The 22,029-nt window shown below is 38.1% G+C and overlaps 1 protein-coding gene across 1 annotated transcript in view; it reads left to right on the top strand.

The window, feature by feature from the left end:
* The window catches only part of ASXL2 (ASXL transcriptional regulator 2), a 115,144-nt gene that overhangs the window by 13,502 nt on the left and 79,613 nt on the right, over nt 1–22,029 (top strand). The window lies entirely within an intron of this gene.

Genomic DNA, 22,029 nt, shown 5'->3' with positions numbered 1-22,029 from the left:
TGTCTCTGTTTTGTGGGTTCTTTCACTTTTTTTAGGAAATGGTCTTTAAAAACATTTTAATCAATCACTTATTAGACTGCCCTGGGTCCTGGTTACTGCATGCGGGATCTGTAGTTGCGGCGCGTGAACTCTTCGCCGCGGCATGTGGGGTCTGGTTCCCTAACCGGGATCCCTGCGTTAGGAGCTCGGAGTCTAGCCGCCGGCCGCCAGGAAAGTCCCTTTACTCTCCTGATATGTCCTTTAGCACACAAATCTTTTTCTTTAAGTATTTAAACTTTTATGCATTCATTTTTGACCGTGCTGGATCTTCATTGCTATGCAGGCTTTTCTCTAGTTGTGGCAAGCAGGGGCTGCTTTCCAGTTGCGGTGTGCTGGCTTCTTACCGCGAGGGCTGCTGCTTCTGTTGTGGCTTCTTCCGTTGTGAGGGCTGCTTCTGTTGCGGGCTCAGGCTGTAGGCGCACAGGCTTCAGTGGCCGTGGGACGCAGGCTGTAGAGCACAGGCTCAGTAGCCCTGACTCGTGGGCTTAGTTGCTCTGCAGCCTGTGGGCTCTTTCCAGATCAGGGATCGAACCTGAGTCTCCTGCATTGACAGGCGGGTTCTTTACCACTGAGCCATCAGAGAATCCCCTGGAAGCTGACTTTTGACCAAACATTTGAAAGAGATAAAGGAGCAAGCTTTGCAGATAGTCTTGGAAAGAGCATTCTACTGAGGGGGAGCAGTCGGTATGAGGACTCTGAGGCAGGAGTGTGTCATCTTGGTCTAGCAACTATGAGGAGGCCAGTGTAGCTGAAGTAATGCGACTGAGGAAGAGAGATGTAGGAGTTGAATTGGGGAGGCAGCGTGTTCAGTACTTGGGCTATACTCCATTTCCTAGAATTCAGGGTAGATTTTCCTGTCTTCTTGTTCCAGTTTACTGTCCAGCTTCTCTCATACCAAATGTCCTCTGGAGTAACTTTGGGTTGGCATTGGCCTGTGGAAGGTAATGTTCTTCTGTGACAGGTGATGACCAAGGTTTCAACAAAAAAATTCTGTAAAGCCCTTCAGAGGCTTTCAGAAAATTATGACTTAAAAAAAAAAAAGTTTTAATACAGATATTATTCAGGATATATCAGTTTCCTGGTTTTTTCAGTGTTCTTCATGCTTTATTTCTATAGTAAATTACTTCTGTCTGTATTATGGCAACTAGGATCTATATGTCTGTTGGATCAGGTATTGTTGGATTTGTTGTCTCACTTCCCTTCTGACAGGATAGTGGTTTTACTGTTAAAATGTTGAACACCTACCATGTATATAGTAGAAATAATGCTAACTAAAAGGTTTCAATATGAAACCTTTTAACAAATAGGCCAAAAAGAAAAGGAAAATAAGCTAATTTTACTAAGCAATCGTGTATGTAAATTATAAATACAGCAATATAATAAAACAACACACCACGATTAATCAGAATTTATTCCAGGAATGAAAGTTCCTTTTGTTATTAGGAAATTATTAATTCATCAAATTATTAGGTTAAAAATGAGAAGCTGTATGTAGAGATGCTACTTGCCCAGCTTTCTAGGCAAGGATTTTATTTTCTAGACCCCCTGTATCTAGGTGGTACCAAGTGACTGTTTTTGCAGGGAAATGTGAGCAGAAATAATGTGTCACTTCTGGGTCAAGGTATTTAAGAGCAGGGTGTGCCCGCTGAATAGGAATCAGGTGCACTGAACTGTTAATAATACTTTCACAGCTGAATAACTGTTTATAACTTAATAATAACATGTATTATGTTACGCTAGTGACATTTTGGGGTTTGGTATAGCACCTAGTGTTACCTCACGGGTATGAGCTATATGATTATCTCACATGTTAAAAAAGCAGTTATTTAAATTCAGTGTCTGTTCAAAACCTTTTGATTATATATACACATACCCAGGACGGTAAACGTAATTAGAATTTCTTTCTGTGTATGGATGACTTAAATATAATTTACTCTCTGTTTGGCTTACTTAAATTTATTTTCCTTCTAAAACAGCAGTCTTGGGAATAGTAGAAATAAAACTCAGCATATTGCCCTTTAAAAAAAAAAAGAGGACATACCAAAACTTCCATTACCTGACTGCTTTGGGGGTTTTTTTGTTTGTTTTTTGAGTTTGGGCAGAAAGATATTTTTATGACATAAAGGATATTTCAACCTAGTAGCCAACATCACAATGATAGTGAAACACCAGAGATAAACCATATGGAAAAATGAAAGATAGGACAAGAAAACTTGGTTTCATTATTTTCTTGTAGCATTGTTTTAGTTGTAGCCAGTGTAGTTAGGTGTGAAAAATAAATGAAGTGCAAACTAAAATTAAAAGAAAAAAGTTGTTATTTACAGATACTATGACTGCTTTTTTATTAGCAATCCCAAAAGTAGCAACTAAAAAATCTAGGTAAGAGTTCAAAAAGATGATTGTTAAAGTAAATATATAAGTAGAGTTCCTATATACCAGTAATTGGGCTTCCTAGGTGGTGCTAAGTGGTAAAGAACCTGGCTGGCAATGCAGGAGATGAAAGGTGCTGTTTTGATCCCTGGGTCAACATGATCCCCTGAAGAAGGAAATGGCAACCCACTCTAATATTTTGCCTGGAGAATCCCATGTACAGGGGAGCCTGGCAGGCTGCAGTTCATAGGCTTGCAAAGAGTCAGACACAACTGAGGTGTCTATGCATGCACACACAAAGTTGAATAAGGAGTGTATAGGATCTAGGTGAAGAAAATACAAAATCCTGGGAAAGGATGGAGAATAGAATTGAAAAATCGAAAAGAGTGAATTTGCACCTATATTGGAAGAATCAATATAATAAAGAGATTTTAATTCTTGTCAAATAAATTTATCAATTTAAAGCAATTCCACTCTGACAAAACAAACCTTATCTGGGTTAGACTAAGAATATATATTTTTTAAAGAAGTTTCAGTTCAGTTCACTCGCTCAGTCATGTCCAGCTCTTTGTGACCCCATGAATCACAGCATGCCAGACCTCCCTGTCCATCACCAACTCCCGGAGTTTACTCAAACTCATGTCCATCAAGTCGGTGATGCCATCCAGCCATCTCATCCTCTGTCATCCCCTTCTCCTCTTGCCCCCATCCCTCCCAGCATCAGGGTCTTTTCCAAGGAGTCAACTCTTTGCATGAGGTGGCCAAAGTATTGGAGTTTCAGCTTCAGCATCAGTCCTTCCAATGAACACCGAGGACTGATCTCCCCTAGGATGGACTGGTTGGATCTCCTTGCAGTCCAAGGGACTCTCAAGAGTCTTCTCCAACACCACAGTTCAAAAGCATCAATTTTTCGGCACTCAGCTTTCTTCACAGTCCAACTCTCACGTCCATACATGACCACTGGAAAAACCATAGCCTTGACTAGACGCACCTTTGTTGGCAAAGTAATGTCTCTGCTTTTTAATATGCTATCTAGGTTGGTCATAACTTTCCTTCCAAGGAGTAAACGTCTTTTAATTTCATGGCTGAAATCACCATCTGCAGTGATTTTGGAACCCAAAAAAATAGTCTGACTCTGTTTCCACTGTTTCCCCATCTATTTCCCACGAAGTGATGGAACCAGATGCCATGATCTTAGTTTTCTGAATGTTAAACTTTAAGCCAACTTTTTCACTCTCCTCTTTCACTTTCATCAAGAGGCTTTTTAGTTCCTCTTCACTTTCTGCCATAAGGGTGGTGTCATCTGCTTATCTGAGGTTATTGATATTTCTCCCGGCAATCTTGATTCCAGCTTGTGCTTCTTCCAGCCCAGCGTCTCTCATGATGTACTCTGCATATAAGTTAAATAAGCAGGGTGACAATATGCAGCCTTGATGTACTCCTTTTCCTATTTGGAACCAGTCTGTTGTTCCATGTCCAGTTGTAACTGTTGCTTCCTGACCTGCATATAGGATCTATAGAGCTGTATAAATGTATATGTTTATACAATACAGGTAATGGGTGTTTAAGGGTATAAAGAATTTACATATCTAACACTCTTTCCAGTAGAAAACAGTGATAATGGTTTCTAAGATAACTTTCTTCACATATGTATAACACCCCCCTCCTCGGGTAAGGAGTTAAATGACATTTACAATTCTGCAGCTTGCACTTTTCACTTGATAATGTCTAAATGTCTCTGCATGTCTGCACATAGAGTGTTGCGTTGTTCTTTTTCTTTACATTATTAAGAAAAAATTAAAACACAGCAAATTTGAATTTTACCCACTGTATACCCACCACCTAGATTCTACCCACTAACATTACCTATCCACATTGCTCCTTTAAAAAATGTGGTAAAATGCACTTAAGATTTACCATTTTGATAATTTTAAACTATACATTGTTAAGTATATGCCTGTTGTTGTGCATAGACTGTAGAACTTTTTCATCTTGCAGAACTTATACAACTCATCAGCCCTCCCCTTCCCATAGTTCCTGACAGCTGTGTGTGTTAGTCACTCAGTCGTGTCTGACTCTTTGTGACTCCACGGACTGTAGCCCACCAGGCTCCTCTCCTCCATGGAATTCTCCAGGCAAGAATACTAGATGGGTTGCTATTCCCTTCTCCAGGGGTTCTTCACTATTTTACTTTGAATTTCTTTGACTATCTTACCTCATATAAATGGCATCATGCAGTGTTTGTCTTTTTATGACTGGCTTATTTCATTTAGCGTAATGCCCTCAAGGTTCATTGTGTTATAGCATGTTTCAGAATTTTCATTTTAAGGCTGAGTAATTGCATTGTATGTGTATGCCACATTTTAAAATACATTCATTTGTTGATGAACATTTGGTTTCCGCCTTTTAGCTATTTTGTAATACTGCTGTGAGCTTGAGTATACACAGATCTCTTTGAGATCCTGTGTTTGATTTTTTGGATATATAAGCAGAAGTGATACTGCCAGATCATAGAATAATTCTGTATTTAGTCTTTTGAGAGGAACCACCATATTATTTTCCATAGCTGGTGCACCATCTTACATTCCCATTAGCAAAGCACAAGAGTTCCAATTTCTCGACATCCTTGCCAACAGTTGTTATTTCCTGTTGTGGTGTTTTTTTTTCATACCAGCCATCTTAGTGGGTGTGATGACATCTTATTGTGATTTTGACTTGCATTTCCCTAATGATTAGTGATTATTTTTATATGCTTCTTGGCGATTAGTATATCTTCTTTGGAGAAGTGTTTTATTCGTGTCCTTTGCCCATTTTTAAATTGTTTTTTCTATTGAGTTGTAGGAGTTCTTTATATATTGATTGTTAACCCCCTAAAATATTTTCTCCCATTCTGAAGATTGCCTTTCAGCGTTGATTGTATCCCTAGAGGCAGAAGAGTTCTAAGTTTTGACATAGTTCACCTTACCTATGTGTGTTGGCTGTGCTTTTGGGTGTCCACATTGCTTTTTTTTGATGGTGGCATAGACGATTATTTGGCTCCTCAGCAATCTATTTTGTTACTTACTAGAATTGAGGTAATTTTTAGCTTCATGATACTACAAACATGGCTTTCTAATAAATTTTGTTGTACATATTTATGTACTTGGAAGAGTATAATCTTCAAATTAATGTTTATATCTGGGAATTGTCAGGACAAAGGTGTAGCCATCCAAGCATAGAGAGTGCCATATTGTTCTTGAAGAGTCGTTCCTTTTTGCAGCCTGGCTGACAGTACCTCCTCCCTATGCCCTGTCCCATGCTGAACTTTCAGTCCTTTTCATCTTTGCTTATTTAGTGGGTGAAAAAAGTATAGTTTTGATTTCAATTTCTATATTTAGATTTGTATGCTGTGGTTGAACATCTTTTTAGGTATTTACTAACCACTTGTATTTCTGTTTCTCTAAACTGTCTTTGTTGCCAGTTTTTTTTTGAATTGGTGTTTTTCTCCTTGATTTATAGCACCTTTCTCTGTATGTGATATGTTTCCCAGTTTTTTCAACTAGTTTTCCTTTCAGTTCAGTTCAGTCACTCAAGTCGTGTCTGACTCTTTGCAACCCCATGGACTGCAGCACACCAGGCTTCCCTGTCCATCACCAACTCCTGGAGTTTTCTCATGTTCATGTCCACTGAGTCGGTGATGCCATCCAACCATCTCATCCTCTGTTGTCCCCTTCTCCTCCTGCCTTCAATTTTTCCCAGCATCAGAGGCTTTTCCAATGAGTCAGTTCTTCACATCAGGTGGCCAAAGTAGAATGTTATCCTCCCATGGTCAGTCAGTGACCATGTTACAAACCAATGATGCTTCAGCATCAGTCCTTCCAATGGATATTCAGTACTGATTTCCTTTAGGATTGATTGGTTTGATGTCCTTGCTGTCCAAGGGACTCTCAAGAGTCTTCTCCAATACCACAGTTCAAAAGCATCAATTCTTCGGTGCTCAGCTTTCTTTATGGTCCAACTCTCACATCCATACATGACTACTGGAAAACCAAAGCTTTGACTAGACAGACCTTTGTTGGAAAAGTAATGTCTCTGCTTTTTAATACGCTATCTAGGTTGGTCATAGCTTTAAACTCTGCTTATAGGTTGTGTGTGTGTGCTTGTGTGTGCATGTGTGTATAGGCAGTACCAAGTTTTTCATTTTATATAATGTAAGTCCATTTGGTAAGATTTTTTCTCATATTGCTCTGGGTTTTGTGTCATTCTTTGGAAAGCATACTTAAGAAAAGCAGAATCCTTAAAAGACAAGATTTTACCACATAAAAATGAAAAAACCTTTCTGGATTAGAATAATATTTGCACATGATAGAAAATATGGGGAGGGTAAAAGGGAAAAAAAAAATTACCCACAGTCCAGTGGCAGTTACCATTGGTATTTCAGCTTAATTTTTTTCCAGTTTTTCCCCAACTTAACCTCGTTTCAGTTTGTGGAGAGTCATTGGTTTGTAACTTGGTCACTGACCTTGGGGGGCTAACACTTTACTCATGGATTGTGGAGGAATGGAGATCTGCCTCTTGTTTCTTGCTTGAAGTCTAGCACAGTTCACTAGACCTCCTGTTGACGAGTAAGGAGTGGAAGGGCAGAAGCTAGAGCAGGGAGTGTTGGTGTTAGAAGGTCATCATGATGAGAGTCAGAAATCTGTTTATATGGAAGTGACTACAAGTTAAAATTTCTTTCCCTTCTATTGTACAACTTTCCTTCACTATTTAGTAAAGTTCTCTTTTCATAGTACCTGCAGAGTTTTTTCTTTTACACTGTGCAAAGGCAGAAAAAGGGTATTTTAATCCTTTGAACCAAAGTTTTATTTGTTTTGTGTGTGTGTGTGCTATACCTGGTGGCTTGCGGCATCTTAGTTCTTTGACCAGGGGTTGAACCTGAACTCTGGTAGTGAGAGCACCAAGTTCTTGCATTGAACCGCTAGGGAATTTTATTATTTTAGTTTTTCTAATGTATGGTCTTATTGCATAACAATAAGAAAATGTTTGAACACTTCATGCATACTAAGTCACTTCAGTTGTGTCCAACTGTTTGCAACCCTATGGACTGTAGCCCGCTAGGGTCTTTTGTCCACGGAATTCTCCCGGCAGTGTTGGAGTGCCTGTCCATTTCCTCCTCCAGGGGCATCTTCCCAACCCAGAGATCAAACCTGATTCTCTTACATTGGCAGTTGAGTTCTTTACCACTAGTGCTACCTGGGAAACCCTGAACTCTTTATGGTTTTTGTAATTAATGAGGTTTCCTAATAAATAGGCAATTTTTTTAACAATTCCATTAGTGATTGGGAGAAAAAGAACTGTTGAAGAGTTTGATGTATCTTTGAAATCACCCTTACTGGTTTTATTATTCATATACTTCTATTTCTGTCTTATAATCATAAATGAGAGCTATAGTAGATGGAAGGTTGGAATAAGAGTTGCACCCTAACTTTAATTAGGATCTATGATTTGCTATCCCAATTCCGTTGTTTAGTGAATGGTTTAGCCCACTTCATTTTATTGGACATTTTTTTGAAGGATGGCCTAACAACCTTAGAATTTGGAACTTACTTTTTACCTGAGATACAGAGTCCTTTTACTGAAATTCTCCTGTGATAATAACACATTATATTTGCAGAGTGATACTACCTGCATTGATTTCCTCCTCTTGTTCCTTCTCCTTTGTTGGCTGAACCCTGTATGAAATCTTGATCCTCCAATGTGGACAAGAGTTGGGCAAATTAGAAATATAAACAAAGGAAAATTATACATCTTAAGCTGATAGAAGTGTTTGAAGGAAATGTCTTAATATGCAGGTCCTTTAATTTTTTGTTAGGGATTCATTATTTATTTTTGTGAACGATGGACACTTTTAACTAATTTCCACCTTTTTTTCCCCTTGATTATCTGGCTAGCAGTGTGCCTTGTGGAAAGTTTAAAAACAAAAGTGTAAAGAGACATATTCTTAGTCGTTTCAGGGTCAGAGTTCCCTTTTGGAATTTAATGAAAGCTATGGTTCTTCTCTCCAGAAAAAGATACAGACACTAAATACCATACAAAACTCCAAATGAGTTCATGCAATCCTGAAGCCAGCTTGTGTTTTATGGACCTAGACTGTAAGTTAGTAACTCTGATCTAAGATAATACCATCAACATTTTGACATTAGCTGAAATCTTTTTTTTTGTTTGTTTATTTTTTTTTTGAAATCTTATGTTGTAACCAGTTTTGCTTGTGGTTTTTGTATGTCATAAACATTTCCTAATCATCAAAAGCTCTGGTTAAAGAGCTTTTTTTTTAAAGAAATCTTTGATGATGACATACCATTGTTTTCAATGTAGAAATAATTTATTGATTTCCTCCCTGGTGGCTCAGTCAGAAAGAGTCTGCCTGCAATGCAGGAGACCTGGGTTCAGTCTCTGGGATAGGAAGATCCCCTGGAGGAGGAAATGGCTACCCACTCCAGTATTCTTGCCTGGAGAATTTCATGGACGGAGGAGTCTGGTGGGCTACAGTCAGGGATCACAAAGAGTTGGACATGACTGAGTGACTAACACTTCCACTGTGTTTCAAGTATTGTCTAATTGGAGGGCCGTAAAGCTAAAACAGCTTGTGGTTTCTGCTTTGCTCTTGAACTACGGATCTGTTTATGAGGAGAGTTAAATTGATTTACTTTATTATCTTAATGTTGGAAATTAAGATGGTTTATTTTTACCATTGTTACAAATAGTACTACAGGGATCACCTTTGTGCCTAGCTCTCCTGTATATTTCTGTTATGTTGCTTTTGTAATTGTTAGAAGAAAAGTTGCTGGGTAAGAGGATGTCAGTCTTTGGAAGGCCCTTAAAGTTACATGTTCACTAAACTGCTTTCCAGAAAGGTTTGTCAGTTTACTTTCTCAGGTATGTAGTGTGTTAGTGCCTTTCTTACTCAACCCTTGAAGGATTGAATATTACCAGTTTTGGAAATTTTTGCTGTTTTGTTAGATGACAGATAAACTTTCAGACATAGAAAGGAGTAGGGAAGTTACGTCAGGTACAGAGAGCGGCAGTGTGAGAGGTGGGACATCAGCATTGTGAGTGTTGCAAGACACTGGAAGACTCTGTTACAGTTTATTTCTTACACAGGTAGTACTCTGTATTAAACCCACTCTTGTTGCCAGTTTCCCAAGATAGAGGCTGATGGCGGTCTCTAAAAATGACTTAATACACGGTGGTTAACAGTAAGCTGTAGTCTATGTGACAACAGTAGGTTCCAAGACCATATATTCATTTCCCTCCAATTCCATCTATTCTGGATTTCCTTCACCCTTGGCCAGACTTCAGCTAATCTGAGGTCCTTGCCTGGTAGTGTGACCCAGACTATCGTTCCTTGGGGCTGAACCCCTGTTTGCCTTTCTCTTATCATACCTTTGCCTTTTGCTGCTGTTGCCTGTTATTACCACCCTTGTAAGCATTGAGAACCGCCTAACTAGTAATGTTAGTTACCCCAACATTATAACTCCTTTTTTTTTTTTTTGCCTCCTAGTCCATCAGCATGAGGAGTCCAAAGTGACTGACAGTTGTTAACTTCAGATTCAGAGTCCTCTGATTAAAAATGTTGCCCCATGGGAATAAAGATCTATGATTCTAGCAGAGCCCAAAGTTGCAGGAATGGGAAACAGGTTCTTTTTTTTGCTCACTAGGGTTCTAGGAACTACAATCCTATTTCTGTTCATACCACTGGATTGTACTTTTAGGATGCACTTACTGTAGTGCATCCTAAAAGGCTTACTACTTCTTGATCACATAGTATATGTGGTGTTAGTGCTCAGTGCCCATGGGTAAGTTTTCTTCATTGTAAGCAAGAGTCATGTGGTCTGAGGTAGTCTTATACCCCGTGTTGTTAAAACTCGGTACTTTTGGATAATGGTGCTGGCTGAGGCACTGAAGGCAGGGAGGGCAGAACTATCAGAATCGTCAGTGCCAGTGAGGGCAAATTGCTGCCCTTGGAGGGTGGAGGATGCCCAGTGTTGTCAAGTTGCCATCCAGTGCTTAGCTCAGCTCTTTGAGTGGTGGTACCAAATTGGAGGCTCAGGGTTTGCCTTTGCTGATGACTAGTTTTGGATACCCAGCAGCAGCAGAAGCTAAGCTATGTCGGTTTTGAGAGAAGGCTTTACTGACTCCCCAGCAGTTGGTTTGGAATTGCTAACTCTGGTAAGAATGTTTATTCCCCTGCTCTTCTGAACTGGGCTGCTGTGCTGCTATTTGGGCTCCCTTGGGGTAAGAGAAGTTCCTGAGGCAGAGAAGTGAAGAGACTCATGGAACCTTGAGATAGGCCACTATCAGCATGAAGTGGAGTGGACAGTCAGTGTTAAGTGGGAACTGCCTACAGCAAATGAGGCTGAGTTCATCCGTGGGGTGAGGAGATGTGATACAGGGCAGCAGTTGTTTCTGCTGGATACTAATGCAAAAGAAGGGAAGCAGTTCCCTAGTCCATCATTAGGAAACTGGTTAAATAAGTTGTGGTATATCCACACAATGGAGTATAATGCAGCTGTTAAAAAAAAGCTTTCTATATACCATAAGGACCTTCAAGATATATTAAATGATAAAGATCGTGTATTGAATATTGTATATAACTTGCTGCCTTTTGTTTGTAAAAGTGAGAAAATAAAATTTTTGTTTATGATTGCTTTGATGCTAGTAAGTATCTGAGGAGGGGATGGGTGAGAATGGGAGGGAGATGGGACATGGGGGAGGAGCTAGGAAAGAATGGGAAAGAAAGGAAGATGAGAGATGAAACATTTTCCTTAATGCTTGTTTAAAAAATATTACCTGGTTTTTGTTTGTTTTGTAAGTGAAACCTCTTACAAATGATGAGATATTTATTATTAAGTTTGAATTTTATTTTCCATGTGACTTTATAAACTAAAACTTCTCATGGCCTTTGAACTAATCAAATACATATTAAATATTCCCATGCTTGGCAACTTGTCACTCAGTTCTGAGCTTAAATGTTAGGTGGTCATTGAGCCTGACTACTCAGCTCTCTCTCTTCCCATTAAAATTGTCTCATTAAACTTGTCACCCTGTTTTATTTTATTGTACTTAACTACTATCTGAAAATTTAAAAAAAATTATTGCACTTATCACTGTTATTTTGTTCATTGTATTTTATCACTATCTGAAAAAAAATTTTTTTTTTTTGTCTTATGTAATTATTGTGTGTTTCTACCATTAGAATACTAACTTCTGGGGACTGCCTGGTGGCCCAGTGGTTAAAACTCCATGCTTCCAATACCGGGCATGGGTTTGATCCCTGATCAGGGAACTAAAGTTCCTGTATGCCACATGACCAACCCCCCCCCCAAAAAAAAAAAGGAATACTAACTTCCTTAAAAGCAAGGACTTGCTGTTTCTTGTCCAACATTTTTTGGCATCCCATTTTTATTTTTGTTTGTGTATACATGGATGTGATATCTTTTCCCCTAAAGATTATTTACTTACCAAGCAGAGAACGTACATCCTTTCTTCTCACTTGCCCTGCCTGCCATCCCCAGCCCTCTTTATTGGGTGTCACTTCACTGCCTCTTGTTTTGGACATTTTAGGTATTAAAACAGCCTCATTTTTAGATACGAGTAAGTTGAGTTCTCTGGTTGGTAAGTTGAGTTCTTTGGTTACTTGTGTAACCACCACCCTAATCAAGGTATAAAATATTTCTGTTCATTTCCCTTTGTGGATTTGACAGAACTTGTTAGTCGATACTTAAGTGTTTTATTATTTTGTAGTTTACTCTGCATTTGAAATACTGCATACTTTTTATAGAAGAGTTAATGTTCTTTACTTTTGTTTCCATAGTTCTTCATAGATGTTCTCAGTGTTTCTTCTCTTGCATTGTAATTGGCCATTTCTCTCTTCCCGTACTCGGTCTCTACCCTAGCTGTGAACTACAGGGCTTGTTTCTTGTCTTTGTATCTCCAGTTTTTGGCACTTAAGAAGCACTTAGCAAATGTTAAGAGTTAGTTTTAGGAGTAGTGTGGATGTATAACTGATGGAGAGACTGTATAACTTAATGCTTAAGAACGGGAAACTTGTCTCCATCACCTGTTGGCTACTGTGACCTTGGGCAGTTACCTATTTTCTCTGTGTCTTAATTTTCACATCTGAAAAAAATGCCATAATGGCTGTCTACCTCATAGATTTGTTGTAAAGATTAAGTGAGCTAATAAATGTAAAGTACTTAGACCAGTACCTAGCACTCAAGTGCTAGATTAGTATTAACTGTTAATTCTTCAGAGTTTTGGGAGAATTAGGTGTTGAGTTTTTTTTTTTTTTTTTCCTTGAACCAGGAGTGTGCATAACATTTGTAAATAATAATAAGAATCTAAGCCTGCAGATCAGAATGACTTGGTAGAGCTGTTCAGAATTGAGGGACCTTTTAGCTAAGGCTATTATGCCCCTGCTTAGAAAGCCAGCCTCTGTAATCTCTGGATATCCGTAGCTGCTGTCCTGTATAGATATGTATTTAAATATTCTCAGCCCGTTCTTTTCATGCTGTTGTTGGGTGAACATACTGAGATGGTTGGATGGCATCACCAACTCACGGAACATGAGTTTGAGTAAACGACTGGGGATAGTGACGGACGGGGAAGCTTGGTGTGCTGCAGGCCATGGGCTTGCAGAGAGTCGGGCATGACTGAGCAGCAGCAGCCCATTCTTCCATCCAAGTTTCTGCTCCTGAATCTACAAACGTATTTGCTTTTGCACTCACCTTTCATTTTTCTTTCTTGTTAAAAACAAAGGAAAAAACCCCACCTTTTTACTTGTGTCTAAAGCCAGTCTTGTCACCTGTGTTCCTAATTCTAGCAGTCAGCCATCACATATTTTAGTCCTGTCCTATCCTGGTAGGATATGCACTTTCATGCATTAGAGAAGGAAACGGCAACCCACTCGAGTGTTCTTGCCTAGAGAATCCCAGGGACGGGGGAGCCTGGTGGGCTGCCGTCTATGGGGTCGCACAGAGTTGTACACGACTGAAGTGACTTAGCAGCAGCAGCATGACAGGCACTAAGAGGTACTAGATGAACAAGACAGGTAGTTGCAGCCCTTGTAAGCCTAAACTCTTGGGCAAGACAGATGATATAAGACACAGTTATAATAAATACAGTGTGGTAAACACTGCAGGTGTGTATGGAGTTCTGCTGTAGGATCATAAATATTTTTGGAAGCCTTGGGAGGATGAAAATGTCAAAGGAGAGTAGAAATTGGGGACTAGAAGAGAATTTTGAGAAAGATCAACTTTGTGGAGAATGAAAAGTTGCTAGTGGAGGGATAGGAGGGAAGCAAGGAGAGTCTGGTGTCACAGAAGCTGAACAGAGTGCATCTCAGGACAGAGTGATCAACAGATACTTCTCAGCAGGCAGGTAAGATGTTTGGCTCTGTCAGTTATTCCTTCTGCCTTAATTCCATGTTTCCATATTATCTGTTCAGCTCATGAACTCTTAGTGTTTGTATAGTGAGTTTGGTAGGTGAGGAATATTGCATTCTCTGACTTCATTTGTTTCTGAGTGTCACATTGTAAGTAGCACAGGTTTGGAAAAAGATTTGTCAAACTCTCTGAAGCTGTTTTCCTCTCAGATTGGCATGGGAAGAGTTGGTATGGCTAAGGATGCCTCTGTTTCCTTTTATCCTGTTCAGTGGAACTTGTTCAGGTCCATTTGACAAAACAGTTATTCCTTGATTCCATGCTTTCCTTCACTGTTTTGTTGCTACTCCTGGACCTCCCATTCAGCACTAACCCTCCTCAAGCTTGATTTCTTCCCTCGTGATTAAATGGAATCTGAACTAAAGCTAAGAACTTCTTGTTGCTAAATACAGAAGACTTTGAAGTTGCTTTTGACATTGCTAATCACTTTATCCTTTTTAAAATTCTTCTGTCTTTTTCTAAGGGAATGTATTCTTTTATTTTGCTTCCTATTTCTTTGGCTACTTCTTTGTGCTAGTTTTTCTTCTTTGACCCTTAAACATTGGCATATTTGTTCCCTAGCATAGACTCTTACCACTTCTCATTCTGCATGTTTCCTGGGGGACTTCATTCACTACTGTGACATTAAATTAAAGCTTTTGGACAGTGAATAAGCCACAGGGCACTGATTAAATCTGTAAAGATTAGCATGTTTTTATATGTATATTTTAAATGTAAAGTAAAATTTTTTAGATTACACAGAATTCAGGCTCTACCTATCTGCTCCTATTTGTAATGAACTCAGAAATGCAGCAGTAATTGAAATACTGCTTTTAATTAGGTAAGAATCAAACCCAAATTTAGGAACTGTTTATATTATTTTTGAATACTGAAAAGTATAAATTTTATATCCTTGTATTAGCTGGATGTGAGAATCTGCAAGTAAAGAAGTAGATGGACTAAGTACGCTTAAAAAACAAATTTATTTTATACTTTTAATTTTGTGTAGTGTTGATTTTAATTCTTCTCAATGGTTACTCAGTTTGTTATAAAATAGTTTCTAAAAATTGTTTTGTAAGTTCATGAACAATTCCAATGGGATGATTTTTTGTTTGATAAACACTGCCCTCCTGTGGTTAAAATAAACTAAACGTTTTGTGAAACAAGCAGTCTTTCCAATGAAAATTAATTCCTGATAAAATAATGTAATAGAAGTAGCTCTACAGTAGTAGTATTGCAATGACAATGTAATGGAGTATGATATTTTTGCTAACAAACAGATGTGGGCGTTTTATTTTCCTCTTCATCTCTCCCGTTTGTGTTTCTCTAGTGTCTCTGTACATTTTTCTGTTTATGTACATTTTCTTATTAAAAATGAAGGGAATGAAAAGAGTTAAATGGAAGTGGAAAGATTGAAAAATATTAAACTACTGAAGGGAGAATAAGCATAGAAATTATAGTACAGTACAGTTTTCTTGTTTTTTTTTTTTTTTCTTCAGTAAATAAATTGGAAGAAAAAAAGGGAGAAATCCGTAGATTAAAAGAGACTTTAAGATATGTGTTAACAGAATGTAGTATGTATGGGTCTTCTTTGTATACTGGTTTGAACAAACTGTCAAAAAAAGTTTTTTCTTCCCCATGAAAATTGAGGACATTGTCTAAATAATTTAATAATTAAGAAACTATAGTTACATTTTAAGGAGTAAGGTGGTATTTTTATTTTTAAAAATAGTCCTTATTCTTTTTAAGAGATCTATACTAAGTATTTATGGATGAAATGTTGAGATTTGCTTTAGGATAATCCACTTTGTATGCTTCCCACCTACATAACAAGGATCCACCTGCAGTGCAGGAGACCCTGGTTTGATTCCTGGGTTGGGAAGATCTGCTGGAGAAGGGATAGGCTACCCCCTCCAATATTCTTGGGCGTGGCTGCAGGTATGGATGAAGCAAGATAAGCCATGTGTTGACAATTGTTGATTGTAGTGGTCTCTCTGCATTTGTGTATGTTTTAAAATGGTCATACTTAAAAGTTAATGAAGTGAAGTGCCTGTACTGTATATGCAGTCGTGTCCACCTTGCAACCCTCATGGACTGTAGCCCACCAGGTTCCTTGGTCCATGGAATTTTCTAGGCAAGAATGCTGGAGTGGTGCCATTTTCCTACTCCAGAGGCTCTTCCCAACCCAGGGATTGAACCTGCATCTCTTGTGTGTCTTATTCACTGGCAAGCAGATTCTTTACCAACAATGCTGCCTGGGAAGCCCTCCAATTCCCCCCTCCAAAAGAAGTTAATAGAGTGCTTGTATTTAATTTATAAACATTTCTCCCCCCCCCCCCCGCCAGACTAAATGATATATAGTTCTAAATATTGAGAAAATTTAGCATAAATTTCTAAATTAGGATTAATTTAAAATGCCTAGTGTGTAAAGGTATTGGTCATAAACTTATTTTTTAAAGGAAAGTAAACATCTCTTAAGCAGTTTTAACTAATTGGCTTCCTCTATTTTGTTTCATTAAAAAACAGTACACCTAGAAAATTACTGAAAATAATTTTCATTAAGAAAGAACACAGACTGTATGACACAGGGAACCCAAAGCTGGTTCTCTGTGACAACCTAGAGGGGTGGAGTCGGAAGGGAGGTTGGAGGGAGGTTGAGGAGTGAGGAGACATATATATATACTTATGGCTGATTTGTGTTGATGTATGAAAGAAACCATCACAATATTGTAAAGTAATTATCCTCCAATTAAAAATAAAAAGAAACACAGAAATTTCAGGTCTCCATTTCCAGTAGCTTAATGTCTTGTCAGCATATTAAGTATTTATATTATAAATAGTAAAGTTCAACTATATTAAAGTAATTCCTTGGTCTGGATAATAGTTTAGAAAATACTTTTACTGTATTACCATTACCATGGATAATATGAAAGTTTTAAATTTTAAATAGAGTTCATTTCATTCTGATAGTCGATTAATTGTTACTTTTCAGTGAAGATTTGATATTCCAAAGAAATTTTTATTACTTTCCACTTCATAGCTCCTTGAACAGAAAGCCACTGGTTCACATGAACAGTAGGGCAACCACTTTGTCCAGTTTGCTTCCAGTTTGCTCATCAGGGCAACCACTTTGTCCAGTTTGCTCATCACTACTTTCTGGTACAGTTGGGATTTGGACTCTGATATTCTGCCTCATTATGATTAATTAACCAAAGTATTCTTGCATATGAATGGGCCTTATTCTGTGATATTTTACTCTTGCTTTTCTTGCAGAATAGCTATTTTGTCTTTTATTTGAATATCTGTGATGTAAATATTAATAGAACATATAAGTGACTATAGGGAGTGAAGTCTTGACATTTAACTTAAAGTTGCTTCATATTTTTGTAAAGTTTAGTTCTTGCCTAATGTTTAGTATTATTGGCAGTCTAGGACATTGAAATAAGTCAGACAGAGAAAGACAAATATTGCATCATCTCATTTATATATGAAACCCAAAAAAGTTGAACTCATAGGAACAGAGTGTAGATGAATGGTTACCAGGGGTTGAGTGGTAGAGGAAATTGGAATATGTTGGTCAAAGGATAAAAATCAGCAGTTTTAAGATAAATGCGTTCTGGGGTTATAATGTGTAGCATGGTAACTATGATTAACAGTACTGCATTATATACTTGAAATTTGCTTAGAGAGTATATCTGAAATGTTCTCACCACACACAAAATAATGTGTGGTAATCATTTAACAATATATACTTATATCAAGTCATCACATCGTACACCTTAACTTACACAGTGTTGTCAGTTATATCTCAGTAAAGCTAGGGGGAAAATCTGGCTAAAGTAATAAAATTGTGTGTCTGTAGGGGTGGTGTTGCTTGTGCGTGTCTGAGTGTGTTTTAGAGTGGTCAGGAATATCTCTGAAGAAGTGAAGTGAGGGAGAGAGTCCATGAATTTCTGAGGAAAAGCATTGCAAGAGGAGGGAGCAAGAACAGAGGCCCTGAATTAGGAATGAATTGGTTATGTTTGAGAAAGGGCAAGAGGGTAATGTGAGAAAAGTGAGATGAGAGTTTCATATAGAATTTCGTAAATTCTATTAAGAATTCAGATTTTGTTTTGATTTTAATATTTTAAAAAGTGATAGAGGTTAAAAATCAGAGGAATATGTACTTTAAGTTTTAGGAAGATTACTTAACTGTCATGTGAATAGACTGATGAGTCATTTAGGCTGGTGTAAAAGAAATTGCGGTTTTACATTATTGAAATTTGCTGTTTCATATTGGAATACATTCTTAAATAAATGTGGTTATGTTATGCATCATTTTAATGCATATTTTTCACTTTTTTTGCTAATACTTATTGCTTACTGTTTATTTTATGTTAGACTATAGAAATGATGCTAAACAAAAAGCAAATTTGAGTGATTTTTTATTTGAGTTTAAAATGAGTCATAAAGTAGCGTAGAACGACTCACAGCATCAACAATAACATTTGGCCCAGGAACTACTAGTTAATGTACGGTGCAGAGGTGCTTTAAGAAATTTTGCAAAGGAGATATGAGCCTTGAAGGTGGACATAGTGGTTGGCCATTGGAAGTTAACAATGACCAATTGAGAGCAGTCATGAAAGCTGATCCTGTGAAAACTACAGGAGAAGTTGACCATTCTACGGTCATTTGGCATTTGAAGCAGATTGGAAAGGTGAAAAAAGTTGATAAGTGAGCGCCTCTTGAGCTGACTGCAAATCAGAAAAATCATTGTTTTGAAATGTTATCTTCTCTTACTGTACTCAACAACAATGAACCATTTCTAGATCAGATTGCGATGTGCGATGAAAAGAGGGTTTTATATGACAACCAGTGACAACCAGCTCGGTTGTTGGACTGAAAATCTCCAAAGCACTTTGCAAAGTCACATTTTCATCAAAAAAAGGTCGTGGTCAGTATTTGGTGGTCTGCTGCCCATGATCTAATAGCTTTCTGAATCCTGGTAAAACCATTACATATGAGAAGTATGCTCATTAAATAGATGAGATGAACTGAAAACTGCAATGCCTGCAGCTGGCATTGGTCAACAGAAAGGGCCCAGTTGTTTTCCTCAACAATGTCCATCCTCATATCGCTCAACCAACGCTTCAAAAGTTGAACGAATTGGGCTGTGAAGTTTTCTTCGTTCAGCATTATTCACCTTGACCCCTTGCTAACCAACTACCAGTTCTTCAAGCATCTTGATAACTTTTTGCAGGCAAAACGCTTCCACAACCAGCAGGAGGCAGAAAATGCTTTCCAAGAGTTCCTCCAATCCCGAAGCATGGATTTTTATGCTACGAGAACAATAAACAAACTTACTTCTTGTTGGCAAAAACATGTTAATTGTAATGGTTCCTATTTTGCTTAATAAACATGTGTTTGAGCCTAGTTATAATGGTTTAAAATTCGGGGCTGAAACTGCAGTTACTTTTGTACCGACCTGATAATTAGATATGGCTTTGGCTGCATGTAACAGTTCCTTAAATGATTTGAAAGTTTATTATTCTTCCCTCCAACAGATGAAGGTGTAGTTAGTCCACCATTTTTAGGGTGTGTCCTTGTCTGTATGGTTCAGAATGGCTTGTCGTCTCCTTCATTTTCTAGACAGGGTTGAGGAAGGGCCAAAGAGGGATGTGTCCCTGTCTTTTGAAAATCTGGGTTGTTGAAGTCACTCCGCCCCACATTGTGTTGTCCGGTATTTGCATTCCACACGTAGATTTGAATGCATGTTTTCTTTTTATCTGTAGCTATATAATATTCAATTGTGTAAATATACTAGTTTTCTTAATATCTTTTTATTAGGTAAGAAACCTTTAAACTTTTTCCTTTATTGAGTAACATAATGAATATTTTCTTATATTATCAATAGTTTAAAGTTGAATGTTGAATAAAGTTGAATTTGTACACTGGATTATGTATACACATCCATTTCAGGGGGTAGTTTTATTATTGCCGTGTTTTTGCTGTCCAAAATAGCAGGGGAAAAAAACCATTGAAATATGACTTTTGTTTTTTTTGGGCATTTGATCATTTGTGAAATCAAGCATCCTTTGTTGTTTCTTCCATAAATTTTTATTATAGGATATTGAATGTGTACATAAAAGTCAACAATAATACAATGAATATTTTTGTGCCCATTTTATAGTTTCTATAATTATTGACTTATAGCCTGCCTTGCAATACTTAATCTTTATCTAAATTTCTTCTTTATAACTTTTAAGCAAATCTCCAACATCATATAATTTTATCTGTAAATATTTCAGTATGCAAATACTACTTTGTGTTTTCTGTTCAGTTTTAATTCTTTTATGAGCTATCTGTGTCCATGATGAATTTTTCTCCATTTTTAGTAATTTTATACAATTTTAGTATATAGATGGTAAATACAGGTCCAGTTTTCTGTTATAGGCCTTGAGTTGGATAAAGGTAGTCACTTAAATTTTGGGCATGTTAATTTTGAGGTGAAACATCCAAGGTTGGTGTTTTAAAGCAGCTATAAATAGACTGTGCTGCTTCTTTTCATTTATCAAAATGGGAGTGATTGATGAAGTCTTGGGAATGGATGATTTTATTCAGGGAGAGTTGGAGTGAAAAGGAAAAGCTCTGAAATGATGCTTGTAAAATATTTAAGGGTGGCCATAGAAAAAGACTGGAGAAAGAAATGGCAACCCACTCCAGTATTCTTGCCTGGGAAATGTCTTGGACAGAGAAGCCTGGCAGGCACATGGTCCCTGGAATCTCAAGTCAGACATGGCCTAGCAACTGAACAACAAAAAAAACTACAGAGAAACATTTTGGAAAAAAAGAGTCTGGAGAGAGCAGTATCTTAAGAGGGGAGGTTAATAACATCTGATGTAGCATAGAGGTCATGGAAGATGTAAACAAGTTTATTTGTTGGATTTTATGATTAAGCAAATGAGGAAAGAGATGCAGACACAGGACACAGTGTGCTGTAGGCTGCAAGATAGACCTGAGTTTGAATTACGACTCCCATTTACCTTGCTGCATTATGTTTGGAAATTTGCTTCAGTTCAGTTCAGTTCAGTCGCTCAGTCATGTCTGACTCTTTGCGACCCCATGAATCGCAGCACGCCAGGCCTCCCTGTCCATCACCAACTTCCGGAGTTTACTCAAATTCATGCCCATCAAGTCGGTGATGCCATCCAGCCATCTCATCTTCTGTCATCCCCTTCTCCTCCTGCCCCCAATCCCTCCCAGCATCACGGTCTTTTCCAAGGAGTCAGCTCTTCACATGAGGTGGCCAAAGTATTGGAGTTTCAGCTTCAGCATCAGTCCTTCCAATGAACACCCAGGACTGATCTCCTTTAGGATAGACTGGTTCGATCTCCTTGCAATCCAAGGGACCTCCAAGAGTCTTCTCCAACACCACAGTTCAAAAGCATCAATTTTTCGGCACTCAGCTTTCTTCACAGTCCAACTCTCACATCCATACATGACCACTGGTGTGTGAGATGAGTGCAATTGTGCGGTAGTTTGAGCATTCTTTGGGATTGCCTTTCTTAGGGATTGGAATGAAAACTGACCTTTTCCAGTCCTGTGGCCACTGCTGAGTTTTCCAAATTTGCTGGCATATTGAGTGCAGCACTTTCACAGCATCATCTTTCCGGATTTGAAATAGCTCAACTGGAATTCCATCACCTCCACTAGCTTTGTTCGTAGTGATGCTTTCTAAGGCCCACTTGACTTCACATTCCAGGATGTCTGACTCTAGGTGAGTGATCACACCATCGTGATTATCTCGGTTGTGAAGATCTATTTTGAACAGTCTTCTGTGTATTCTTGCCACCTCTTCTTAGTATCTTTTGCCTCTGTTAGGTCCATACCATTTCTGTCCTTTATCGAACCCATCTTTGCATAGAATGTTCCCTTGGTATCTCTGATTTTCTTGAAGAGATCTCTAGTTTTTCCCATCCTGTTGTTTTCCTCTCTTTCTTTGCATTGATCTTTGAGGAAGGCTTTCTTATCTCTCCTTGCTGTTCGCTGGAACTCTGCATTTAAAAGGGAGTACCTTTCCTTTTCTCCATTGCTTTTTACTTCTCTTCTCTTCACAACTATTTGTAAGGCCTCCTCAGACAACCATTTTGCCTTTTTGCATTTCTCTTCCATGGGGATGGTC

This window comes from Muntiacus reevesi, chromosome 3 (genome assembly GCF_963930625.1).
Source record: "Muntiacus reevesi chromosome 3, mMunRee1.1, whole genome shotgun sequence".
In the NCBI taxonomy this organism is placed as follows: Eukaryota; Metazoa; Chordata; class Mammalia; order Artiodactyla; family Cervidae; genus Muntiacus; species Muntiacus reevesi.
Note: the sequence above shows the minus strand (reverse complement) of the source record. Positions and strands in the feature narration are given on the sequence as shown.